Genomic DNA, 7,814 nt, shown 5'->3' with positions numbered 1-7,814 from the left:
GATTTTAATGGGACTGGGAGTCGAGCTTCAGTGGAGCCCTATGACAAAGGGAATTTAAAGTTCCCTGTATTTGTTATGCCTTTCTCTCTTTAATTATGGCTGTCCTTAATATTCTACTGTTAGCGCCTTTAATGTTTTTCTTCTCCACGTTTTTGGCATTTTTATAATTTGCAGTTCCATTCTTAATGGGCACATGACATAATGTCGTCTAATTCTATTGAGACAAATGCCCCAGTTTCCCGTGGCTTTTGGCCAAGCCATACTATTACTTTTGATTCAGATATTTTTGATACAGATTATGGAGGCTGTGCAATATAAAGCAGAAGATTCTTTCCAATTTGAAAAAGAGATTTAATGCTTTCTTTTGCAATCTCCTTGGGGACATAGGTGATGTATGTGTCTGAGAGTCAAATCCTTAATGCCTAATACAGTGTCTGGTCCATTGAAGGTGCTTAGTAAATGTTGGTTGAATGAATGAATAAATGCATGAGTGACTGCTATCAGCATTCAGACCTAATCGTATTGGAGTCTTAATATAAAATAGGGTTTTGCCTTCCGTTGAGTGAGGTGGGTGGGGGGCAGCACTTTTGGGATATAACGGATACATAATGTGGTAGACTGGAATCAAAGTTCAAATATGTTGTCCTTTTTTGGACGTTCCTTGACTTTTTCTCATCTCTCCTTCCTTCATTTATCTATTCAGCTGTCAAAATAAGGCCCCTCCCATGTGCAAGTTACCATGTGACATTTCCCCTTCTCTTTTCTTCCTGACTGTTCTTTTTTACTTCTCTTCCCGTTTATCTCTGCATCTCTTTAGATTTTACTCTTCTTTTTCCCGTGAACCTCACCTGTCTGCCTGTCATCTGCTTTGCCTCCTCTAATCTCCTTGCTCTCTCCCCGCTTCTCACTTCCCTTCTTTGATCCTCTCAGTATTTATCATTTCTATTTCCAATCCTCTGCATCTACATATTTCATATGTGCTATTTTTAATGATACATCCTAGCATCTCCTTTTCTGCTGGTTCCTTCTCATGTCCTTTTCCGTCCCTGTAATGTCCAAAGAAGCAGAGACATAGCCATGTTCCGGAATCATTTCAGACTCTTTACCTTCGTTTCAAAATCTTGCTCAGATTTCTTTATGGCAACCACTGATCTAGCTGATTTCATTATCTTCAGGTAAGATCATACCAAAACTTCAAGCAGAGGATAGATAAACTGTCCTTTTTAAAAAATGTAAATAAAAACCCTCCGCCAAAGGCTGTCATTTGATTTCCTCAAAGAACCCACCTTTCGAGTCCCGGCTTTGAGTTGGGATCCCAGCCCCTTCTCTATTTTTGTTTTTCTCTGCTTTATGTGCAGGGAGAAGATGCTGCAAGTCATTCTTACATTCTGACCTCATGTATTTATTTACTAAAATAAATTAAACTCTAGATACCATAACTAGAGGGACTCAACAGTGAATGAACAAGACTCAGATCCTTCTAAAGGGGTTAATATTCCACCATCGTATGGTGAATGACATGATCGGGTTAAAAGAATGATCCCCAGCCTAGAACTGGGGAGGATCATGACACACTCTCAGAGGAAATGCCAGTTATCTTGATTCAAGAAGGATAATTTAGTAGTGACCAGGAAAGGTGGCGGAAGGTAGTAATCCATACCTGGCAGCTGGAAGCATCACAGGAGTGACATGACTGGGGCGGATGGTGTCTGTGAGAAGGATGGGCCTCATCCCAAAGCCATGGGGGTCACTGAAGGGTTGGAAGCAGGGGGGCGACGTTTGGGAGAGATGCTCTAGAAGTATCATGGGGAACAGATGGAGCAAAATCATGGACAGGGACAGGAAGGAGGTTGTAGTAATCGAGGGGAGAGATGGCGGTCACCTTTTCTAAGGTGGTAATGGTGACGATGGAAATAACTGATGGATTCAGGGTGTACGAAGAGGGTAGATGAGCAAGCTGTGCTGATGGATTGGGTACAAGAGATGAGGGGGCGCCGGGCGGCAAGAATGGCATCCAGTCTCTTGGGTTCTGAGGAAGGTATGTTGCTGAGGAGTCATCTCGGTTGCCTTTGATTTGTAAGTGCAGGCCAGTGTTCCTAAAAGCTTCCAGACTGACATCCCTGAAGACTAATGCCATCTTCTATTTCATCACAGTGAACAGCAAGGCTGGCTTGTGAAGGTGCTCTCATCTGTTTGCAGCAATCCTGCAAAGCAAGAGCAGGACCACAGAGGTTTGTAGGCAGATTCTTAAGTTTTTGAACCGTTTGCATTGAATTGAGTATTGTCAAATATGTGGTTAAAATATATTTCTTACTGATGATTAAGATGAGTTAAGTTATAGATAAGTTCAGGCAAAAAAAAGTCGTATGATGGTGCGCGTGTGTGTTTGTGTGTGCATACGTGTGTTTATAAATGCATGTCCATTCACAATGTGCCTATGTGTGTGCATGTGTGTGTTTGTGGTGTGTTTATATATATAAATACACCAATTCCAGTACCTCCATCACTGAGAGGGTCTTGTTTAATGCCTCTGAGATGATGGTGGTACCTGTGATTGGATAGGAAGTAGGTGCTAGAGAGGAGCCCCTCACTCATTTTCATAAAAATAAGCCAAATAATTGTCACTTGTAATAATTTTTTTTCACTGCCTAAAGTCTGGACTAAATTCAAACTGGTGACATCAAAGTAAGTGATTCCATAGCCCGTCACCAGTCCCCTGAGATGTGTGATTCACTTTAAAGATACATTTTATTTTATTTTTATTTTATTTTTATTAATTTCTTATGGTTACACTGGTTAATGAAATCCAGTAAGAAAGATGCATTTTAAATATCTTACTATAGGAAACGTGATTAGCAAGCTCAGAGTGACACTTACATTTCAGAACTCTCAGAAATGCACTTACAGATTTTAGAAAAATAAATCTTTGCGAGTAAAATGCACATGAAAGAGATTCATTTTATTAGAGCAATTAAAACAGTGGCTCCTGTTTTCATCCATCATATTCATGAAATAAAAGAAATATACATTAGAGAAAAAGCGATACTTACTTGGAGATAAAAGTTTAAATATAAGGAAGATAAAAATCCATTTTTTTTTTCTGAAAGAAGTAACTGAAAATCTTCTGTAGGTTATAATTCAGGCAGAACCTCATCATTATGGACCAGGAGCTGGAGTGAGATCATTGTGGAACAGAAGCCAGAGTGAGTGCAATCTCTTCCCAATATTTTTTGAGGCACAAATGTAGCCAGGAGTGAGTCATTCAACAGGGTACCTCAGAGGTGGAGGGTCTCGGATATAAACGGGCAACACCGCAGTACAGGAAAATCCGCCACCTTAACCTCGGATGTGCCGTCCTCATCTCCCGGTGAGTTCACAGAAATCAACTTCTTTGATTCCGGTCCGTGCCTTAGGCCATGTCCACGCTGCGGTGAGGCTTCAGGTGACTCAGAGATGGCTCGGAAACTCGACTGTCTCTGTGCCTAAACTCTAAGTGATGTAGTAACATTTCCCTCTTGGGCTGCAAATAAGTTGTATAAAAATAACATGGGGAACGATTAATCTGTGTGGACGTTGCTCGTTGCCTTCCTCTGAGAATGTGCCGGTGAGAGAGAGAACTGGAGACTTTGCTTCTGTCGAGGTGAGGTAGGAGAAGGAGCGGGCAGGAGGGATGGCTTACTTAGTCAACATGTGTCAGCACAGGGTACCAAGGAGAGCGTGGAACAGAGAAACATGGAGCCATTTTGGGGGGCTAAACATACTACTTTGCAGAGTTGTCTTAGAGGGGGAATTAAATCATTCACACATTCATTTATTCATCAACTATTTATTGAGTTTTACTAATTGCTAAAGAACCAAGAGCAAATAATAATGTTTCTGTCTCACATAAGAACTTACATTGTAGTGAGTAGAGATGATCTAAGAAATAATTGAACAAATAAATATATAAAATAGCAGATGGATGATAAGGCAAAGTCAGGAGTGAGAAGGACCAAATAGTGGTGCTGTTTCAGATACGGCGGTGAGGGGAGACTTCTGATGGCAGAGGTGCGAGCGTGGGCTCACCTGCTGCGTACAGTGGCGAGGGAACACCCAGCACGGGCTCAGCACGTGGTTAGCACCTGTCGTTATCACTATCGTTATCATTGCGGTCATCGGTATCCCTGATAACAATGGTGTTGTTTAAGTCTGCGTGCCCTTTTGAAGTGTTAGGGGTCTGTAAAGTCTGACAGGAAGTTTGGTGTAGAGTACACTTATAATGGTATTTGATATCTGTGAACAAAAAGCTTTTTTATTTTGTTACAGTTTGCCTTTGTCAATAGCTAAGAACATATGTTTAAAGGAAAATCAACAAAAGCTGATTGTTTCATGTGGTTAAATATCTTGTAAATTTTTCTCCTATCTGTGCAATTAAACATTTCCTGCCCACCTACTGTGTGTCAGGCGCTGTGCTGGGCCCTGGGGAAGCAAAACTATGGACTTGAGTCTTTGCCCTTGGAAAGCTTATACTCTTATTTTTGCCCTCGTAAGCCGTGACTCTTGCACTGTTCGTTCGAATAGAACCAGCAGGAGGGATTTCCATGTTGACAAGGCTCTATAAGCTTTAGAAAAAACAAGTTGCATTTGAGTGTTAACTTTGATGTTTGTTTAGTTTTATAAAATATGTAAGAGGCTTTTCCATTAGTGCATAAGACTTTCAGAAAGCTTTCAGAATCTCATGTCATAAGTAGTTAAACATTGCTAAGGGGGCATCTCAGACTGACAACTTGGAAACTTAAGCACTGTGTGGACATGTGGCCAAAGTGAGCCCCTTTTCTCATCTTAGCTGAGGTCACGTGGGTCCAATCGATTCATTTGGTCCGAAAAATCCAGATTCCATGGGGGCCCAAAATCCGCTTGGCAACCTTCTAATATCCTTCGGCCTTTATTAGTAGCACATCATGCCCTGCCCGGGGCCAGTTAGGGATGAAAACTTCAGCATAGGTATATTGTAATCATGGAATGAAGTGGCACTTGGAAAAAGTGATTTACACCTGAGAGACATATATGGGTGGCATTAAGCGATGCAAATGAACTACACCTGGAAACTGCTTTCCAGAGCCTGTTTCTGCTATGTGTGAGTGTATAGTTTGCTTTGGGACCAGATGTGACACCTACTCAGGGAGGCCTGTCTGGACTCCACCATGGCCATGGATCTGCACACTCTACCTCCTTCCTCTGTTTTTTTGTTCTTCAGAGGAATATTCTATCTTATGCTATCCTAGGGTGCCCTATCCAACCCAACCTCACCCAATTCAACCCTACTCTACCCAACCCTACCCAACCCAATCGAATCCAATCCAACCCAACCTTACCCAACACTACCCAACCCTACCCTACCCAGTGCTACCCAACCCTACCCTACCCTACCCTACCCAACCCTACCCTACCCGACCCTACCCTAACCGACCCTACCCTACCCGACCCTACCCTGTCCTATCTTTTAGTTCCCTATTAGGTATGTGTTTCCTTATTCCTTGGTGCCTTCTCCCTCTGATGTATAAATCTTGTGAGGGCAGGAACTTTATCCTGTTTACATTTGTATGCCCAGTGCTTGGTCCAGAGGTGCTTCCCAGTGAATATTTGCTGATTGATGAGCTGTAGCAATGATGACAACCGCATGGACACAACCCTGGGGACTGCAGTGAGCTTAGCTGAGCACTGTCGAAACTGTGCAATCAGAGCCAGGCTTCTCATGTCGCTTCAGGTGGCAGAGCTCTTGGCTGGTGCTGTATGTGGGACCATGTGAAATGCTAGTACATAACTGGAACTAATTTTACTAAACTCTGTGATGCAGAAGTGGTACTATGTGCCAGATTTTAAAAGAGCTAGATGGATGGGACTGATAAGTTATTTGCTTTGATTATTTTTAAATGCATTTACTTTTAACCTTGGCATTATCTTTGCAATTTGCTTAAGGGGTGTTGTACTCAGCTTTAACACTAGGACTCGCTGGTTCAGCTTGCCAAGTGCCAAGTTCTGGGGCGAGATGCCTGTTCATGAACATTCACTGCTCTAGAAACGTTATCTTTGCCCTCATGCTGCCCTTCAGGTGACCCTCTTCACTGGCAAAATCTGGACAATTTGACCCCAAATTAGATCAGTGTTGGAATAATCTCATTCCTTTGTCAGTTCACATAATTTTAAGAGACTTGCAGGACAGAACAGAGATTTTTCTCGATGTGTTGTTGATTATGCTTTTTGTAGCTTGTTAATCATCTATATCTCAACTAAGAATCATTATAAGGGGCTCAGGATCTCCCCCCAGCACACACAATGATTCATCTAGGCTAAAGCCAAACCACCCTTCTCAGGAAGTAAATTCCAGCAAACTGTTCAAACGTCCTAGCAATTACTGATGCAGAAGAACTTTTTCTCCCCAGCTCCATCCAGTGGAAAATGTTTTGTGAACACCTGGTGAGGCACAGGTGGAAGCCCGTGGACATCAAGGCATGCTACCTGAGAGCGGAGAGATGCAGGCACAGAGTGTGGGCCATCTCTGGGCTGTCGGTCATAAGTCAATAAGGAGTACAAATCAGAATGGGAAATTGAAGAAAATTTGATGTATTGAAACACATACTCATGTATACATGTTATCAAAGATTTAAACTGAGGTTTTTAATTGATGATTTCTTAGAAATCGTATTTTCACCTATTGGGTGATGATTTTAACTAGAAAAAGTGATACATTCACTAAATCTATACATCTCTTTTTGAGTATAAAGATACTCATGCGTGATGTTTAGTTTTGTCTGATTGACAGGAATCCCCCACTCCTCAATCTTCAGGCAAGTCATTAAATACAAACAATAGGCACTTATACTTGTGCAGGCAAGAAGGGCACCCTCTGGAACATTCGGGTCTCATGCCAGAAAGACTGACCGTCTACGGGTAACTCTTAGCCATCACACTAGTGGAATAGAAAACGAAGCAGTCCAGAGATGCCTGTGAGGCTTTTTCTTGCTCTTTATGCACGTTTATTTTCTCATTTGGTTTTGTCTGAATTACTATTCATAATAGACATTCTGGAACATGTAGTTCAACTACTGGAGTAAAAGGCAAGGCCACCCGGAAGTATCCACTCCTGCTCTCTGAAAGGCACAGGTCATGGGAAAACGAGCAGCTCTTGTGAGGACCAGCATCTGAGCCAGGGATGTGAGGTCACCACCCCGAAGAGCTACCGAAGAGGAGCCAAACGCAAAGTGCGAACTGAATAGTCAGAGCCACCAAATCGGAAGCCACCAGATCGGAGGGACGGGGTTCTCAAACAAAAGGGCAGAAACTAAGAATGAGGCCAGAGCCAAGTGCAAGGCACACAGGGAAAGCGAAGAAATGTCCCCATAAGACAGGCGGGAGGTGGGAGGCGGCGGGCCTGTTACCCGGTTTTTGCGTCCACGAATGAAGTCGTACCCTGAGCCTGGGAAGTTGCAGTGAGGAAGGCACAGGACAGGTATGAAGATCACGGGTAGGAGTCAGGGGAGATGGAAAAGAGTCTGCCTCGGCTGCACGCTCCTGCTCCTCGACGGCGCCGTGGTAGAGAAAGGACATGAAATTACAAAAGTGAAATGAGCTACATGAGCGAATGTTCAGAACGAAAAAGGAAATCACAACAAATTTTAAGTTTAACAAAGCTGATGCATATCACGGCATGAAGTAATTCAGAAATGTAAAATTGTAATTAGCTGTTTGACACCTCCGTAAAACATTTTTTTCTGTGTGTTTTGGCTACATGCTCTCTGACTGCCTCTTCATATGACGACAAAGATTTTGTAAGT

The 7,814-nt window shown here is 42.6% G+C and overlaps 1 protein-coding gene across 1 annotated transcript in view; it reads left to right on the top strand.

Annotated features, from left to right (window-relative positions):
• Nucleotides 1-2,159: 2,159 nt before the first annotated feature.
• Nucleotides 2,160-7,814, top strand: part of ESRRG (estrogen related receptor gamma) — a 445,088-nt gene continuing 439,433 nt past the window's right edge. Inside the window, exons 1-2 of the mRNA XM_023534165.1 lie at nucleotides 2,160-2,231; nucleotides 3,131-3,203. The gene's annotated coding sequence lies outside the window, so the exon portion shown is untranslated. The remainder of the gene's footprint in view (nucleotides 2,232-3,130; nucleotides 3,204-7,814) is intronic.

Source organism: Pteropus vampyrus, unplaced genomic scaffold (assembly GCF_000151845.1).
Source record: "Pteropus vampyrus isolate Shadow unplaced genomic scaffold, Pvam_2.0 Scaffold121, whole genome shotgun sequence".
NCBI lineage: Eukaryota > Metazoa > Chordata > Mammalia > Chiroptera > Pteropodidae > Pteropus > Pteropus vampyrus.
Note: the sequence above shows the minus strand (reverse complement) of the source record. Positions and strands in the feature narration are given on the sequence as shown.